Here is a 20,139-nt window from a genome sequence, read left to right on the forward strand (position 1 = left end):
GAAAAAAAACAAGGCCACTCTCCAACGAGTTCTGGCCTAAAGGCTGTCAGGTCCGCACTCACATGGGAATCGGGCTCAAACAGGAACAATGCTAATGTCCACACTTCACTGAACCCAGTAACAGCCAAGCAACATATTTATACTGGTCGGCAACACACCCCAGGAATCAGGAATGGGACAAGAGTGAGAGAAATAGAGTCATTGAATAGCTTCACTCGACCTGTACTTATAGCTGTTGTCAACCTGCCCTGCAGAAGCAATAATTTATACAACAGAAAATGCATATTTTAGAATCTAATCATTTGCATTCAATTCATTTTTCCAAATATAACATATGGTTTACCCTGTGAAAGTCTCACCTACTTCAGCATATTAGAAAATTAGAGCTCACTCACAAGGCAGCGAGCCCTCACCTGTCGGACCATCTCCAAATATGTGAGGAGAGGGAACTATAATGCAACATGCCACCAGTTGGTAGGTGAAGGTTCTTCGTCCTTTTGATCACACCATGTAGTGTAGCCTCTGTAGTCTTTTTCCATACCTGCCCACAGGAGATATGTTAGAATTCACAATTACAAATAAAATATTTAGGTTTCTTTACCTCCCCCCGGATGCTTTGCCTTTAGATAATAAACCACAGAAAGTAGTGTCACATAGGAAACAGCCTTTACAATGCAGAAATTGCCATGCAACGCATTTATGACGCATTGCCTTTACCACGCAGGTCTTTACCATGTATATGCCTTTACCAGGCATGCCTTTACAACAAAATAGTAAGTATATATCAGGTAAGTGTATAAGTGTGCCGTCACTGGGTAGTTATAATTAGGTCAGCTGCTCCCATAGCAAAGCCTGTTTGGTGTTACTAATAACTTTGGCCCTGATATAGGAATCGCCACAAAACTTTCCAAAAGGGTGCTACTTTTTGACTGTGCATGGAAAGGTTCAGGGTGATCCATCAAGAGGGATGAGAAAAAAGTGGGGTTCCGAAAATACAAAATCTCCATGCATTCTCCATTGACTTCTTTAATAAGGGCTGCAGCAAAAGCTACTGAACAGAATTACACCACATTTGGCAAGAAGCTAGATCTGGGCCCAAAGATTGTGCTTTTTTTTATTTGGTGTAAATTTGTTCAATAGTTTTTGAGACATGAAGGATTGAACATAATTGTATAACTGGACCGTTGGGTCCAAGAGAGTCTCAAGAGACTCTTGCAGGAGCACCAAGTACAAAATTAAGCTTTCTGATTGGCCCAGGGAGTTTATTTCCATTGGGCCAGACTCTCATGAGAGTGAGTGCTCTGATTGGCTGCCAGCAACATGAGAAAAATGTTGCTGGCAGCCATTAACCCCTTCGCTGCCAAGCCTTTTCCCCCCTCAGATGCCAAGCTCTTTTTTTGGCTATTTGGGGTAGTTTGCTCTTAGGCCCTCATAACTTTTTGTCCAGATAAGCTATTTATGCCAAATTGGCATCCTTTTTTTCCAACATCCTAGGGATTCTAATGGTACCCAGAGTTTGTGGGTTTCCCTGGAGGAGACCAAGAAATTAGCCAAAGTACAGCTAAATCTTTGTTTTTTCAGAAAAATTGGGAAAAAGTGCTGCAGAAGAAAGCATGTGGTTTTTCCCCTGAAAATGGCATCAACAAAAGGTTTGCGCTGCTAAAATCACCATCTTTCCAGCTTTTAAGAACGGGCAGACGTATCAGAAATCCACATTTTCTCACAGAATTTTGGCATTTTACTGGGACATACTGCATTTTTACTATTATTGTGCTTTCAACCTCCTTCCAGTTAGGGACAGAAATGGGTGTGAAACCAGTGCTGGATCCTAGACAGCTAAACATTTCTGAAAAGTAGGCAAAAATATGAATTCAGCAAGGGATCATTTGTATAGACCCTTTAAGGTTTTCCTACAGAAAGTAACAGCTAAAATAAAAAATATTGAAATTGAGGTGAAAAAAGAGACATTTCTGTCCACGTTTTGTTCTATAACTTTTTCCAGCTATGACAGATTTTTGAAAGCAATATGCCGTTACGTCTGCTGGACTCTTCTGGTTGGGGGGATATATAGGGCTTGTAGGTTCATCAACAACCTTAGGTATCCAGAGCCAATAAATGAGCTGCACACCGGGTATACAGCAATTCATTTGGTGAAATATAAAGAGCGAAAAATAGGTATCAAGGAAACCTTTGTATTCCCAAATGGGCACAAGATAAGGTGTTGAGAAGCAGTGGTTATTTGCACATCTATGTACTAGCATGTGAATTACAGGACATTTCTAAAATAGAGTTCTTCTTTACACACTGTCTGACATTTTGAAGGAAAATATATAGAGAAAGACAAGGGCCAATAACACTTGTTCTTTTATTCTGTGTTCCCTCAAGTCTCCCAATAAAAATGGTAACCCACTTGTATGGGTATGCCTAGTGCCCGCGACAGGACACAACATGGACATATCACATTTTTACATTGAAATCTGAAGTGTTTTTTGGAAAGTGCCTAGCTGTGGATTTTGGCCTCTAGCTCAGCCAGCACCTAGAGAAACCTAGCAAACTAGTACATTTTTGAAAACTAGAAACCTAGTCCAGGATGGGGTGACTTGCGGGGCTCTCACCCGGTTCTGTTACCCAGAATCTTTTGCAAATCTCAAAATCACAAATTTCCCTCCACCCAGCATTACCCCAAGTCTCCTTATAAAAATGGCACCTCACTTGTGTGGGTAGGGCTATAGCCCGCAGCGGGAAATGCCCCAAAACACATCATGGACACATCAAAATTATCTAGTGCTAAACTGCCTGTTTTTGCAAGGAGGCACCTGCGTTTTTGGTCCTTGGCTCAGCAGCCATCTAGGGAAATCTACCAAACCCAGATATTTCTGTAAACTAGACACCTGAGGGAGTCAAGGGAGGGGTGACTTGCGTGGATCCCCCAGTGTTTTCTTTCCCCAGAATCCCCAGCTAACCTCAAATTTAGCTAACAAATCACATTTTCCTTGCATTTCAGAGCGGGATCACCACACAGGCCCAAATTTCCTACCCCCCAACGTTCCCCTCAGTCTCCCAATAAAAATGATACCTCGCTTGTGTAGGTGGACCAAGTGCATGTGACAAGGAAGGGCCAAAAACATGTAGAAATTGAGAGGGAACCAAAGCGGGTCCAAAAGGGTAGTTGGAAAAAAATCATTTTTAGGCTGACAAGCGGGGCAGAATTTTTATTGCTATAGATGCGACTATGCTTGGTGGTAGGAAGTTTGTAGATTTCTGCATATTCTGGAAGGTTCCATCACAAAAGTGTAGGGAAAATGTATTATCTCAAGCAAAGTTGGAGGTTTGCAGGGAATTGTGGGTAAGAAAATGACGTGGGGTGCATGTAAAGCACACCACCCTGGACTCACCCAGGTGTTTATTTTTCAGATGTGTGTGGGTCTGGTAGATTTTTCTAGTTGGCAGCGTCCCAAAGTTCAAAAAGTGCAGCTGCTCACCATTTCAAGTGGAACTATATTGAGAGTTAGCCATGCTCCCTTGGTCCAAATGTAAAATCAAAACCCAAAATAATAAAATGTCCTTTTGCTTGCTATTGGGATAAGATCCTTTAGTTGCGGGGGCTGGAAGACTGTTAACCCCTTCAGTTGGAGTGGGGGCATAACCAGGCCCATACTGGTTGGCAGCTCCCACTCCTCTATTTGTTTTTCTATTCCCTGCCATCTAGTAGCCCCCCGGGGAGTGGATCGGGGGTAAATGCCCCATCTGCCCACCGGTGGGCAGAACAACTTTGTCTCCATTTATTTGGGGTGGGGGTATGGCCAGACCGCTACCCCTCTTTTTTTTAAATACAATTCTTCCCTGGCGTGTAATAGACTTTCTGCCATACTTGGGGGCAGAAGGGCCTAATAAAAATAGGCCGATCTGCCCCCAAGGAGGGCCAAAATGGCCAACAGTAATGTGCCCCCATGGGGAGCGACCCTTGCCCAAGGGACCACCCCCCAAACAAAACACACACACAAAACAATCCCTAGTGCCTAAGTGGTTTCTCCTCTCCCTTTGGGGCAGATGGGCCTAATACAAATAGGCCAATCTGCCCCCAAAGTACCTAATATAAATGCCCCAGGGGTTGGGGAGCAAGAAAAGCGATTTCCCTGCCATCCTTGCCCAGGGGAGGGGTGGGAGGCCCACAGCGCTACTGCTCCCCCATTGAGACTTGTGCAGGATGTAATGGGTACCACCTTGGCACAGCAGCGCTGCAGCCGAGGACATAACCATCACATCCACTGCACTAAAGGGGTTAAAGGGCTCAGGGGGCCGCCAGGGCCACCGACCACGGGAGCACCGCCAACAGGCTGGCGGTGCTCCCACGAGCATTCTGACCGCGGCGGTTCAGCCGCGGTCAGAAGCGGAAAGTCGGCGGTCTCCCGCCGACTTTCCGCTGCTCGGGGGAATGCTCCATGGCGGCGGAGCGCGCTCCGCCGCCATGGGGATTCTGACGCCCCCTACCGCCATCCTGTTCCTGGCGGGTCTCCCGGCAGGAACAGGATGGCGGTAGGGGGTGCCGCGGGGCCCCTGGGGGCCCCTGCAGTGCCCATGCCAATGGCATGGGCACTGCAGGGGCCCCCGTAAGAGGGCCCCACTGTGTATTTCAGTGTCTGCAATGCAGACACTGAAATACGCGACGGGTGCAAACTGCACCCGTCGCACATACCCACTCCGCCGGCTCCATTCGGAGCCGGCTTCCTCGTGGGTTGGGGTTTCCCGCTGGGCTGGCGGGCGGCCTCCTGGCGGTCGCCCGCCAGCCCAGCGGGAAAGCCTGAATGGCCTCGGGTTCCCGCGAGGCGGGCGGCTACCGCCGCCCGCCTCAATGAGAATCACCCCCTCAGGGTCTTAGTCCCTGTCCTGAAGTAAAAAAAGAAAAATATTATAAAGGGCAGAGTAGGGATACCCTGCCCCCGTATGCCCCATGTGGGAGACCCAGAGGGAATCCTCTGGGGTCAAAAACAAAACAAGAATTAACAAAACTTGCTGCGATCCTGTGGGACTCCTGTGGAACTGGGAAAAAATGGCCACCAGGGCCGCATTAATTAAATATAGGCCCTGGGGAGCCCATCCCCAGGGCCGTATACAATAAAGGGAGAGGGTCTGTGTGACCTCATCAACCTGAGACATTAAGGGCCCTAGGGAGCCCAGCTCAGGGCCAAAATCATCAAAAAAGGGGAAGGGCCATTTGGCCCCCCTCACAAGCCTCCAGAGGCCCCAGAGACCCCATCCCTTAGGGATGATTCTAATAATAAAGGAGAGAGGGGTCATGCATCCCCCCATTAAATGCCCCTGGGAGCCCACCTCTGGGGCTGAAATTAATAGAGAACAGGAGAGGGGCACCACTGTCGACCTCCCTGAGCCATTAAAGGCCCTGAAGAGCCCACCCCTGGGGAAGTTTTCTTTAAATAAGGGAGGAGGAAATTCAGCAGTTATAATTATACTTATGCTAAGAAACTATAACTCGTGGCCTAAAGTTACTTAATGGCACGAGTTATAGTATCTTCAGATAATTATTATAACTATAAGTATAACTATAAATACAGAATTTCTATGATTATGTATGGGTAAAACGTCAACCGAACTATAACGTCCCTGTAACCTTAAGTTTTTTCAGTGAATTGTATGTGTATTTTTAACATAAAGGAATATATAATTACCATTTGTTAATACAACCACTGCTGCGCATAGCCTTTAGTCGTGCGTGACGGTGGTTGGGGCAAGGCCTGGCCTGCAGCCAAACCCTGCCACCAGCCCTCCACATGCACACTTTGGCCGTGCGCAGTGGCTTTTGACGTGTGTCTGGGTGTATTTTTTTTCATTGGATTTTCGATCCGCAGATCCTTTGCTAGTTTACGCTGGGGTCATACTGAGTGCTGCGGTGGTTCCGCGGATCGACCCAAAAAATATTTGGGCAATTGTTTTCCATGTTTCCATCAGGGGTACTCAGAGACCCCTTCGTCTGTCCTATAGGTCAGGATACCTTTACCCTTACCTCTTATGTTAATTTTTTCACTGTTTTCCCCTGTCCCCATATGACAAAAAAAATGGTGGCTACAACTTTCGTCTCAAGATACAGCAAGCCAATCAGGGCCTTGTTTTTCCTCCGGATCTGCCAATCCTCCATGATTGGATCCACGAATGGTCAGCAACCCTAGACATCTATATTTCTTTTTCCTTTAATACCTACAAAACTACTGAACGGATGTACACCAAATCACAGAAAGCACTCTTTCTGGACCAAGATCTAGCTTTCTGGCAAATTTGGTGTAATTATGTTAAGCAGTTTGGGCTGTAGTCATAACGTCATTTCTCAGCCCCCGCTTGACGAATGGCCCCAAAACCTTCTATACAGCAGCTAAAGTGACTTGTGTACCAGTTTGAAAAAGTTAATGAAGATTTGTCTAACAACGCCAAAGTTATAGGCAAAACAAAAAATGCTATTCCTATGGAAATTAGGTCCTAACTACAACTACCTATATCCATATATTTATGACTCAATACAAAACAACCACTCCTCGTGGCAAGGATGATGCAGACACTTGCCATGATTCTTGGTCTTTATTTTTCAAAAAGCATTTCTGTTTGCCAAACACATTTCAGCTGACCTCAGCGGCCTTGATGACATTCACACCAAAGTTATAGGTAAAACAGAAAATGCTTTTTCAATGGAAACTAGATCCTAATTATAACTAGGGCATAACTACCTACTGGCTAGAAGGTAACAAGGACGTTATAGTTATGTTCACATTTTACTCGCACAAAACCATAGAAATTCAGCATTTATAGTTATGGTTATCTCAAGTAACTATAACTCGTGCCCTAAGGCAACTATAACTCAGCGAAACTGACAGAATTTTTTAAAAAACATGCGCAATCTCCTGTGCTTGTTTAGTATAGCCCCCAGGTGGGAGAGGTCCTGGGGGAAGTGGCATAATACAAAAAGGAGGGAGGACACAAGGGGCCCCCCTCCTAGGGCTGTTTGGAGCCCTGGGGACTACCATCTCCCTGGGGCTTTATTTTATCAGTGGAGGGAGGACCATGTGGACCCCCCTCCTGGTGCTTCACTATGCCCTGGGGACCACCACCTCCCCCAGGACTAAATTGAAAAATAAACAAGGAGGCTGCGCTGACAACATGGGCCCTGAGGACCACCCCCTCCCAAAGGTCTTTTAAAAAACAATAATCAAAGGGGGCCCCAGGACCCCATCCCCTGGGGCCGAGCCACGTCCACCTGTGTGCCCTGGAACCATCCGGGGCACCCAGTTTCAAAAGATTTGGACTGTGAGGGAGCCTGAAGGCGGTCCCAGCCAGTTCCCCGCTCCGGTGGGAGCCAGCATTGCTCCTGCATGCAGGGAGCTACTAAATGTGCAGCTCCGTGCGTGCAGGAGCAATTTTTCATCTGTTTCCCTGCCTGCATGACAGTGGGCAGGGAAACAGATGAAACTCTGCTCCCAGCAAGCAGCAGCAGTTTTCACGCTCCTGCTTTCTGGGAGCAGAGTTAGTGTTTGCTCTCGCTTGGTGGGAGCTATCACAGCTCCCACCAAGCAAAAGCAAACAGCTATCTTCAGAGAGTGGGCTCCTCAGGAGAAAGCAGGAGCAGGCCCTGGGGGGTGGCGGTACACAGGGCCATTAATGGCTTCAGGAAGGGAGGTACAGAGGCTCCCTCCTTTTGTTTGCACAGGCTGGTCCCAGGGAGGTGGAGGTCCCCTGGCTGTATATGGCCTGGGTGGGGACAGCGCAGTCCCCCTCCCAGTTTAAATTAAGTATTTGGCCCCAGGGAGGTGGTTGTCCCCCAGTGCCGAGGGATCCACATGGCCCCCTTCCTTGTTTCTTTAATTTAGCCATGGGAGGTGGTAGCTTATTCAAGCCCCAGGAGGGGGTCTGCGTGGCCCTCTCCTTTTTATTTTAAATAGTGCCCCGGGGAGGTGGGGGTCTCCAGGGCTCAATGAGCCACAAGAGGGGGGTCAGCGTGGCCCTATGCACACCCTCCTCTATTTTTTAAATAACCTCATGCCCCCAGGACCTGTACCACCCATGAAGAAAACAGGCGTGGGAGACCGTGCTTGTTTTTTATTTAAATTTTTGCCACAAATTTCCAAATCTGCCATGATTTTGGGGCAAAAATTAAAGGAAAATTATTTTTTGCCCGGGGGGCCACCGCAACAAGACTAGGTAGTCAGGGTATTCCTACCCTGCCTCCTTTTCTTTATTTGTTATCGTTTTGTTTGGGCCTCTGCTGAGTCTGAGTACCAAAATGGCTTCCAACACTTCCTAGTTGGAGTGTTGGCAGCCAATCAGATCTCTGCATGCGATCGTGAGGATTTGTGAAGTGTTTGCGCCTCTCGATATACTATTTTTTTTAATCTCAATTTCTACTGAATGGATTTACTCCAAATAACAAAAAGGTTGATTTTTGTACCAAGAGCTACTTTCCTGTCTAATTTGGTGTAATTCCATCCAGTGCTTCTGGCTTTAATCGTGTCCAAAATCCCTAAAGGAAATTGCATGGGGGAAAAAGTGTTTTGGGAACCCCACTTTTTCTTGACCCCCCTGCTTGACAAATCACCCAGAACTTTCAAGACAGCAGCTAAAGAGACTGTTGTACTAATATTGATGTGTGTGTATTTACCTAGTGGCGGTCGCCACTAGGTAGTCATAGTTAGGACCTTTTTTCCCATAGACAAAGCATTTTTTGTCAATAACTTTGGTGCCGTTTGATGAATCCTCATGACATTTTCAAAACTTATACTTTGGTCAGTTCAGCTGCTGTCTTGAAAGTTTCATGGTGATCCGTGAAGCGGGGGCCGAAATGAAGGTGGATCCCAAAACACTTTTTACCCGATCCTGTGTCTATGGCAATTTTGCATTTTGTAGACACGTCTACAGCCCAAACCGCTGAACAGAATTACACCAAATTTGGCACAAAGCTAGATCCCGTTCCTCAGATTGTGCTTGTGGTAGTTTGGTGTAAATCTGTTCAGTAGTTTTGGAGTAATTTAAGGCAAAAAAATATAGATATCTAGGGCCAGTGATTCTCCACGGATCCACTGGGGATTGATCTGCGAACCCACGTGCCACAGGGAGAATCTGATTGGCTGGCTGCCATTTTATTTCATCGGGAAACGGTCCCCAGTGCTGGAATCTTGGGTGAATGTAGATGATGGGGTCAGGGTAGAGGTTCCCTGACCCCATGGGAGTTACATAGTTGTGTAAAAATACTGAAAATGGTCTTCATATGCCTTAAAATGTATTTTTTTTTAATGGTTTCTGAGATCCGCGGGGCTCAGTGCAGACCCCGGTGTAAATCCGTGAATGGATCTGCGGATTTCGCGAAATGTCCAAAAAACTAGATATAAATTCATACACCTACTCAAACACCCAAACACCCTAATTTCCACTCACACCCAGAGAGACATTGTTACATCCACTCTCATATTCACACAGACACTGTCACACCCATGCAGAAACTCCCACTCTCACACTCAGAGAGACACTGTCACACCCATTTTCAAATTCAGACTCACACTGTTACACTTACTCTCACACCCAGGCTCTCTGTGCGTGGTGGTTGAATTAATGTATAGTAATGAAAAGATTTAACATTAAAAAAAAGTGGAAATTCACTGAAAAAAACAAAGGTTACAGGGACGATATAGTTCAGAAATAGAATTAACAAAAACATAGAAATTCGCTGAAAAAACTAAAGGTTACAGGGACGTTATAGTTCTGAATTTACTCATACAACACCAGAGAAATTTAGCAGTTATAGTTAGAGTTATTTCAAGTAACTATAACTGTGGCAAAATTCATTAATTCCAGCTCCTCCCCGGAAAAGTTCGGGGTGATCCATCCAGTGGGGAGCGAGTAAAAATAGAGGTCTCAAAATATAAAATCCCCATGCATTTTCCATAGACTTCTTTAGACAAGGCTACAGCAAAAACTGCTGAACGAAACTATACCAAACTCAGCAGCAGCTGAGATTAGGTCTGCAGATTGTGCTTTTAGTAATTTGCTGTAAATCTGTTCAGTAATTTTTGAGAAATAAACAGTCAAAAATAATTGTATACTTGGACAGTTGGGCTCGTGAGAGTCACCAAGACTCTCATGAGAGAGTCAATTTATAAAATAGAGCATTCTGATTAACTCAGGGAGCTTTATTTTCCCTGGCTCCATCTCACTTAAGAGTGAGCACTCTGATTTGCTCCCATCAATAGAAGAAAAATGTTGCTGATCGTCATTACAGGACTTGAGGACTTAATACCCTGTCCTGAAGTTGTAAAAAATAAATGATATGTGGGGCAGGAGAGGGATACCTTGACGACCTAGGACCCATGGTGGGGTGTCCCAGGGGTACTCCCCTGGGGCCAAAGAAGAAAAAATACTAAAAAAATACTGCGATCCTGCAAGACTCCAACCAAAATCATAATAGTGGCTGGGCTGCATTGCTCCATTATAAGTACTCGGGAACCTACCCCTGGGGCGAAAAACTATTTGTTTTGGGAGAGGGAACTTGTGGCTCACTCTCCAAGCTATTAGAGGCTCCGGGGAGCCCACCCAGGGGGCCAGTGATTTTTATGGGAAAGGTGCTACACGCCGGCCACCCCAAGCCTCTAGGGGTCCCAGGGAGCCCTCCACAGGGATGACATTTAGCATTCTGGGGAGGGGGGCCTTCACAAATGGGTTCTTGTTTTCAGCTCTGAAGATCATTCACAAATGGGTTCTTCCTCAAATGATCCCGGGGGGCATAAGGCTCTGGCCAAAATAAGTGTCATGCTGATAACAGGGCTTTGTTTAAGATGAAAAAACGAGCAGCAGTAAACCATTTTGTAATGGGACATCAATACTCTTCAAAACCCCCTGTTAGACTTGGCATAATTGGCATGGTCTCCCCTAACTTTTTTCCTCTTCTTCCCAGGTGTGCTGGGCTCTGTGTTTGCTGTTTTTGTTTGCTCTGGACACTTTACCACTTGTGATCAGTGCTAAAGTGTAAGTGTTCTCTGTATAAATTGTATGTGTTCATTGGCTTCTCCATGATTGGCCTATTTGATTTACTAGTAAGTCCCTAGTAAAGTGCACTAGAGGTGCCCAGGGCCTGTAAATAAAATGCTACTAGTGGGCCTGCAGCACTGGTTGACGAACCCATTTGTGAATGATCTTCAGAGCTGAAAACAAGAACTAAAGCTTTATTGTAGGGAAAAATACAGTTTAGGAAAAATATATATATAAATCCTCATCAAATCCTCATCAGATATGCAGAGTTGGATTTAACGTGCATACGAGATGAAATTATGAGATCAGAAAGAACTTGGAGGATGAGGAAGACCAGGCGCTAATAAGGGAACTCTCTGCCAACATGAAGGAAAGGCTCGCCAAACATGAGGAGGTTGTTAAGCTCAAGAAGCAACAAAACTTTCAAATGGGACAAGCGCGATTATGCAGAGGGGAGAAGCCTGATATTTGTGCATAAATATGATGTCCTCAGGAAGGAAATGAGACAGGAGGACTGCTGCTGTGTCAGGCAGACATATTGAGGCAAGACAAACCCCCTCCCACAGAAAAGGGAAGGTGGGCAGAAAAAGGCGCAAGCAAAGCGAAGGATCAGGAAAGGCAGATTGCGGGTCCCACAAACAGGCAGAACAAACCGTTGGAATAGGATGAATTAAGTAACAAACTTACAGTGATGAACTTGTCCAATCGGGTGCTAACTAAAGATAAGATCTCGCTCCTTGAATTCAGACTGACTTTATGCCCTATGACCAATTGGAACCATGCACAAACAGGGATTGATCTATATTTGACCTATATTTGTTTATTCGAAAGTTCAAGTTGTGTAAACTGCATAAAATGTTGAAATGTAAAACACCAGTTTTGGAACCTCAAGTTCTCCCGTCTGAATTATCTATTGGAGATATGGATGGGTTATTGGCATTAAAAGCGCTGCAACAGGAGGGAAGTGAGGAAGAACCAAATGTAGATCTTTTAGTCATATTTGATACGTTCGGGATGGATGTGAATACCCTGAAAGGTAGCAGATTTAGATCTAAATCTCGATTGACACCTTCTCTCCCACATGATAACATTGATGTTTTTTCATGACATTCTTATAAAAGAATTAGTATCATTGAGGGATATATCTCATTATACTCAGGACAACTTGTCCCCAGGACAAAGGGAAGTCCTTAATATATTACGGCAAGATTCCACAACAGTTATCAAGCCCTCAGATAAAGTGGCAATATGGTCATAAAGGATGCCATAATGTATGAACAAGAGGTAATGAGACAGTTGTTCCAGGTGGAATGTTATGAGGTCATTACCCCTGAGGTGTATAGAGTTGCAGTAAACACCTTTCAGAATAAACTAGTGGAGTGGACGGATCGTGGTGTCCTGAATGATGACGACTATTGTTTTCTTAGAAAATACCCCCCCAGGGTACCAGTATTTTACGTGCTACTCAAAGTACATAAAAGTACCTCAAATCCCTGGGGCGACCTATTGTTTCTTCTAATGAATGTTTCTTGGAGAATTTGGCAATTTATATTGATTTCTTCTTGTCTCTATTTGTGAAGGTCTACCTGAATATTGCAAGTATAGTGGTGACTTCTTGGCCAAGATGCATAATATAGAGTGGGATGACCTGTTTTGGATGATAACAATGGATGTGACTTTGCTCTATACATATAATGATCACACATTTGGATTACGTGCATGTGGGCATTTTTTAGACCAAGAGCTTAGCTTTCTGAAAGCCAATTGTGTACTTTTAGATATGATATAGAGCTATATTGAGGGCAAATATTTTTGTGCATAATGGAGTGTTCTATTGTCAGAGAGTTGGGATCTCTATGGGCACCTGCTTCACCTCCAGCTTCGGGAATCTCATGATAAGCTGGTGGTAGGAGTAGGTGGCCTGAGCAGAGGACAATCAGGAGTACATGTACTAATATGGACCCTGTACATTGATGATCTATTTCTACTTCGGAATGAATCTCGGGAGAAAGCTGAGATCTTTGTAGAAAAAAGTAATGATAATCCCTTCAACGTAAGATTTATGACCACTATCAGCAAATGGCAGATTGACTTTCTCGATGTCAGATTGCGGGTAGGGATGGGAGGCTGCATAAAGTGACAGCAGGCAATAGTGTATTACACTACAATAGTCATCATCCCCATTCCTTAATTAACAGTATGCCACATGGGGAACTGTTACACCTCAAACAAATGTGTAGCACTGAGGATGAGTTTAGAATTGAATCTAAACAAATGAGATCAAGATTTCAGAATAGAGGATTGTGACGGGCTGGCCGTAGCCCGCCCGCACATGAAGCGGACTTGTACTGACACTGCCGGGGTTGCTCCGACACAACCCGGCGTTCCTACCAATGAGTGGCGGGCTTCGGATCCAAGGCGGGACGTAAGAAGGTCAAAAAGAGCAGTGACAGGATCAGAGGGCGAGGAGGTGAAAGAAGACGGCGAGGAGGTGAAGGAAGGCGGCGAGGAGAAAGAAGACTGCGCGGAGGAGGTAGACAGCACAAAAGAGGAAGACGGTGCGAGAGAAGGAGACGGCGAGGGGACGGAGGACGAGGAGTCCCTGCGTGACGCGAGGTTGTGGAGGAGAGGAGCGTGGTTCCTTCCCAACCAACGAGAAGAGAACAATCCAGCGCCAGACGGAGGCCCAGCACCATGGTAGCCCGGGAAGACGGATTGCTGGATCGTGCCACGCTTCTGGAGAAGCGTAGCTGTACCAGGTGTGTAGGGTGACTGGCCTGACGGTCAGGAGGACGGGAGGAGAGAGGGGGAAAACTAACGGGGCCACCAATTGTGTACTTGGGAAAACGGGGGTGTATGAAAAGGCATAAAAACGTATGATAGTATCACCAAGGCACCGCGCATAGAAAAGAGCACATCCTCTGTAAAAAGTAAGAACCAGCCAAAACATAATAAAGAATATATTGAAAGAGGAGAAGTGACCAAGTCACGAGAGGGAAAATAGTGAAAAACCCACACTAAGAAGACAGAGTAAGGAAGGCGAAAAGAGATTAGAGAAAGGAAAGACAGGAGAGACTGAAGGAGATGCAGTGACAGAAAGGGGAAGAGAAGAGGACATCACCACAAACCAAGAAAAGTGAGAAAGGAAAGGAAAAGACATCAGGGAAGGAAAAGAACTAAGCAAAAGAGGAAAAATCAGGAAGAGATAGAAAAGGGGTAGATACAAAACGAGTGCAGCAGAAGTCACTTACCGTTATCTCTCTGTTTCTCTTCGCATGCGCTTCCCGGGAAAACTATGAGACGAAGAGAAACAAGAAGAAGAGTGAGAAGCAAGACCCCATAGAACACAATCAAACAAAAAGCCTGAATAAACAAAGAGGAGAACACCCTAACCACAAGAGCCACTATTCCACTTTATATATAATAAATATCACTTATAAACCTACCGACCGATTCCTGCGTGATTACTAACCAGCAATATCGCTACAAGTGGTGTCAGAAGTGGGATCTAGAGGACAGCCACCATGGAAGAGAAACCAACCATGGCAGATATGATAGCCCAGCTGGCTGAGGGGCAGCGACACCTCCAACTCGTGTGGGAGCAACAGATGAAAGAAGCCAAGGAAGAACGTGAGGCGTTACAGACAGCTCTTAAAAGTAAATTGACAATTATAGCGAATAACCAGCTGGTAGACGAAACAGCCTGGGGAAAGCTTACAGACACCATCACACATACAAAGGTTCACCCAAATGTACCAAGTAGTGTACTACAGCGATATCAGGAACAGGAAGATCCGGACTCTTTCTTCACGAATTTTGAAAGAGTTGCCAGCACGGCAAACTGGCCAGAGGAAAAGTGGGGCCAGTATATAGCTCCGCTACTCACAGTGCATTTACAGGCCATCTACCAAGCTATTAACCCAGGTGGCACTCTACCTTATAGAGAAATAAAGAAAACCATCTTGGAACATGTCGGGCTGGACAGTGAAAGCTACCGCACTAGGTTCCGCCAAGTTAAGTGGCAGCATCAAGAGAACCCTCGCACATTATACTACAGAGTCCAGCATGCAGCAGGGAGGTGGTTGCATCCAACCGAAAAAAACGGGGAAGAAATGTTTGATACCATAGTCTTGGAACAGTACCTGGGTGTCAAAGCCCAGCTCACCTGAGTTCTTGTTCAGTTCTGATGGAGGTTGAAGACAATCCGACCCCACCCTGAAACTGCTTGTTCCAGCACACTAGTTTTTAAAACAGTGCACTAAGAACAGAAGCTCAAGGGAAGGGGGGAAGTGGATAAAATAAAAAATAAAAAGACAACACCGTTCTTGCGTTTCCACTGTTGAAGTGCTGCACAAATCTGCGGCCCTTTCTGACTTCTGTAGAAACTGGTGCCTAATGAAACATAAACAAAGAACAGATAAGTGCAACCTATTCCTAAATGGGTTCCTGACTATCCCCTTATTTATTAGAAATTCTCTTCTAAAAGTACCTCTTGGATCCTGGTCTCTAGTTTCCAGGTTTGGAATGTGTTACTGCTCTGGGATGTGTTTTCTATTACTGTAAAGCTTCTAAAACATTAAACAAATACCGTTATCAGAATTACCAATATCAAACATTCATCATAATATAACTAAAGCCTAAATTTCCAATAGTAGACTCACTTTTCCCATATTTCCAGAATCTTTTATAAAACAAATACTGTACTTTTACATCAAAATACAGCATGTAATTTGTGCAAGTCCTTGATTTACTGTTTGCCTTGCTGTCAATGGTTTTCACTGTTCGATTCCCAAAAGTTCCATGAAAAAAAAACAATGTCCGCTTCACAAAGTTCTGCAAAATACTCCTGCAACAAAGAGCCTGAATCACAATGCTCGTGGAAGGCACTTCGCCTCAAACTGTCTATACACGAATCCAGAAATTGCCGTCAAACCTTCCTCAGGTAATAAAAAGTTTTGCACTTACTTGTTGCTGGCAAGAGATACTGATCAGTCTAACCTTGTCTTCTTTCTCTTTTGCAGGTTACTCGTAGGAGAGAGGCTGAGGCAAGGAGGAACCGGAAACCGGAAGAAGGAAGAGCCAGCAGCTGCGCCCATTGAAGTCAAAGAAAGTCTGTAAAGAGCAGGAGTGCCAGCGCCGAGGGATCTGTTCTCAGGTAAGCTGGAGGTAGACGAGCACAAGCACTGGGTGAGGCTCGGGGGATGCCTTTTATAGACAGGGCTGGGTGTGGCTCAAAGAGCTGGGTGTGGTTTGAAGGGCTGGGTGTGGTCCTCACATGCTGCACATGTTCTTGGAAGGTGTGCAGAGCTGGGTGTGGTTTGAAGAGCTGGGTGTGGTCCTCACATGCTGCACATGGTCTTGAAAGGTGTGCAGAGTTTCAGTTATTATGTAAATGAGTTGGATTAACACTTGGCCTAGGGAGGAGTGTTTTAAAGAAGCCTTGGTAAAAGCAAGGCCCAATGTGTAAACAAAACAGCACATTAAACAACATACACAGAAGCCTAGGGGGGAGGGAAGGTGAAATAACAAGAAAGGCTTTTAATAGTAAGTTTAAAAGGGAGCTATTACAGAACCCACTAGTGCAGTGAGAGGGGACATGCTCTTTGCTGTGTACAAACCCTAACAGTTGCCCCCCTCAAAGGCCCTCCTACAGGACGGGGTTTTCCTGGATTTTTTAAATAAAACCGTCTAATCAGCTGTGGGGCATGTACATATGATGCTGGTTCCCATGAATTCTCAGATTCATCATATCCTTTCCATTCTACTAAATAAAACAGACGTCCACTAATTCTTTTTGAGTCTTTTATGCTTTTCACTTCATATTCCAGATTTCCCTTAATTGGTATGGGTGGAGGTGGTGGTTCAGGTCGGGTTTTTGAGTTGTACGGCTTAAGCAAGGACACATGGAATGTAGTATGTACTGGATATTCTTTTGGTAAATCTAATTTTACTGTTACCGGGTTTACTATGGCAGTTATACTAAAGGGTCCAATGAAACGTGGTTGCAGCTTTCGGGATCCCTCTATGTTTAGGTTTTTTGTGGAGAGCCATACCTTGTCACCAATTTTATACATTGGGGCCTCAGACCTGTGTTTGTCTGCTTGTCTTTTCATGCTTTCCTTGTACTTTAATAAATGTTTCCTGGCTTTGTCTTGTATGTCACCTAACCTCGTTAGTCTATCCGTTACTGTAGGCAACAGGGAATCTTCTAACAAAATGGGTATAGCTCTTGCATGATACCCCTGCAAGAAATAGAATGGTGAGCAAAGTAGAGCTGAATGCTCAGTATTATTATAAACAAACTCTGCTACAGGAAGAGCTTCCAACCATTCACTAGAATAATCAGCCAATAAACAACGTAGCGTTTGAAGTAAGGTTTGGTTCAGTCGTTCAGTCTGTCCATCTGTCTCTGGGTGGAAAGCAGTGGATAAGGCCACATCTATTTTCAGTTTTTCACATAATTTTTTCCAAAATCTGGAGTTGAACTGGCTCCCTCGGTCTGACACCACTTTGCTTGGCAAACCATGTAAACGCACAATTTCCCTTATAAAAATATCGGCAAATTCTGCCGCCGTGGGTAATTTCCGTAATGGTACAAAATGTGCCATTTTAGATAAAAAATCCACTATAACCAACACTGTTGTGAAGGATTTTACAGGTGGTAAACCTACAATAAAGTCTACGCTCACAGTGTGCCAAGGTTGTTTGGGTGTTGGCATTGGTATTAACAAGCCGTCAGGAGCCTTATGAGAAGATTTATGTCTTGCACAAATTGGACAGGTAGTGACAAATTGCTTAATGTCCTTTCTTATAGTGTCCCACCAAAAGTGTTTTTGCACATTTTCCAGGGTTTTTACCCAACCAGGATGACCTGCCAACGGTGAGGCGTGATGCCAAATTATCACCTGTGTTTGTAATTCAGAGGTGGGCACTAACAGCATGTTGTCGTGATACAATAAACCTCGTTGTATTGTGTTATGGGAATCCTTTAACCAATCCTGAGGTGCTATTTGCATGTGTGCATTATATAGAACTGTGATGAAATCCTTCTGTTGTACTGGTGCCAACAACTTTTGGGGAGGAATAATGGGTTCTCCTATTTTATCTTGTTTCATGTCTGAGGTATGTCCGTATCTAGATAACACATCAGATTGAATTTGTTGTGCACCTGGTCTATAGGTTATAACAAAGTCAAATGTGCTAAAAAAATGTAACCAGCGCATCTGACGTGGTGTTAGTGCTTTAAGTGATCCAAAAAACTGTAGGTTCTTATGGTCAGAAAAGATTGTAACTGGGTACTTAGCTCCCATTAAATGGTGCCTCCATTCTGAAAAGACTACTTTGATAGCTAGTAGTTCCCTTTCAGCCACAGTGTAATTTTGTTCAGCTGGCAATAACTTTTTGGAATAGAAGGCTATAGGATGTAACTGGCCATCTACTGCATCTCGTTGAGAGAGAACTCCTCCTAAAGCTACTTGTGAAGCATCCGCTTCAACAAAAAAGGGCAAGTCAGGATCAGGATGTTTCAGAATTGGGGCTGAAGTGAACTTTTGTTTTAGGAGTTGAAAGGCGTGTGCCGCCTCATCAGTCCAAAGAAATCGTTGCCCTTTCCGCAACAAGGTAGTTATTGGGGCCGCAATGTCTGCAAAATGTGCAATAAACCTCCTATAAAAATTGGCGAAACCCAGAAATTTCTGAATATCTTTTACAGAGGATTGTTCTGGCCAATCAGCAATAGCACTGATTTTCTTTACATCCATAGTTATTCCTTGAGGTGACAGGCAGTATCCTAAAAAGTCCACCTTGCTGACATTAAAAGTACACTTTTCTAACTTAGCAAAAAGATGATTTTCTTTTAACTTTGATAATACTGCACGAACATGTTGGGTATGTTCTTCTGAGTTCTTAGAGTAAATGAGGATGTCGTCTATGTATACTATGACACAAACGTCCAGGAATTCGTGTAGGACCTCATTTATAAAGAACTGAAAGGCCGCAGGGGCATTACATAACCCAAAGGGCATTACTGTGTACTCAAATAAACCAAACTTTGTCTTGAAAGCTGTCTTCCACTCATCCCCCTCTTTTACTCGGACCAGGTGGTAAGCTCCCCGCAGATCTAGTTTAGTGTATACAGTAGAATGTCTTAATTGATCCAACAACACAGGTATTAGAGGAAGAGGATATTTATTCTTTATTGTAGCCTTATTTAGTCCTCTATAATCGATACACGCGCGCAGGGATTTATCCGGCTTCGGGATAAAAAAGAGTGGAGATGACACCGGAGATTTGGAATGACGGATGAACCCAGACTGTAGTAGGTCATCTAGGTAGGTTCTTAAGTATTTGGTTTCTTCGTCAGTCAAAGCATATACTCTGTTATTAGGTAAAGGGGCCCCTGGGATAAGATCTATACGGCAGTCATAAGACCGATGTGGGGGCAGCACACTAGCCTTTACTGGATCAAAGACGTCTTTAAAGTCAGAATATTCAGGAGGGAGACTTGGTTCATCTTGTGTAACACTAGCACAGTGTAATACTGTGCTCTGTTCTGTACCTGCTTCTTGATAGCAATTGGTTCTACAGAAAGAGGAATCCAAAGTAACAGTTCTATTCACCCAATCAATTTTTGGGTTATGAGTTGTTAACCAGGGTACCCCGAGAATCAAACCAAAATTAGGAGTATCTATTAGATCAAAGCTAATCACCTCTGTGTGCCCGTTCTGACAGACCATAACAAGTGGACTTGTTTGTTTTGTGATTAATCCAGAGGTCAATTCTGACCCATCCACTGCACATACTGCTTCTGGACAAGGCTTTAGGCACATAGGAAGTCCTAAGATTTCAGCTAACTTATTATCCACAAAATTTCCTGTTGCGCCTGAGTCCAGTAGGACAGGGAGAGAATGCCTCACTTGGGTAGTAACAATTAAAACGACCTGAATTATGAAATGTCTAGGTATGTGCGGTACCCTGAAGGGTGCAGCATTAGAGGTTTGATTAAGATGTTTTCTCGAACAAGTAACCTCTCCCCTTGTCGAGCTTAATCGTTTCCCGATTCAGTTGAGGGGGTGGAGGAAACAGCACCCTTTCGTGGAGTTTTAGACTTTACTGGACATT

The sequence above is a fragment of the Pleurodeles waltl genome, chromosome 6 (assembly GCF_031143425.1).
Source record: "Pleurodeles waltl isolate 20211129_DDA chromosome 6, aPleWal1.hap1.20221129, whole genome shotgun sequence".
In the NCBI taxonomy this organism is placed as follows: domain Eukaryota; kingdom Metazoa; phylum Chordata; class Amphibia; order Caudata; family Salamandridae; genus Pleurodeles; species Pleurodeles waltl.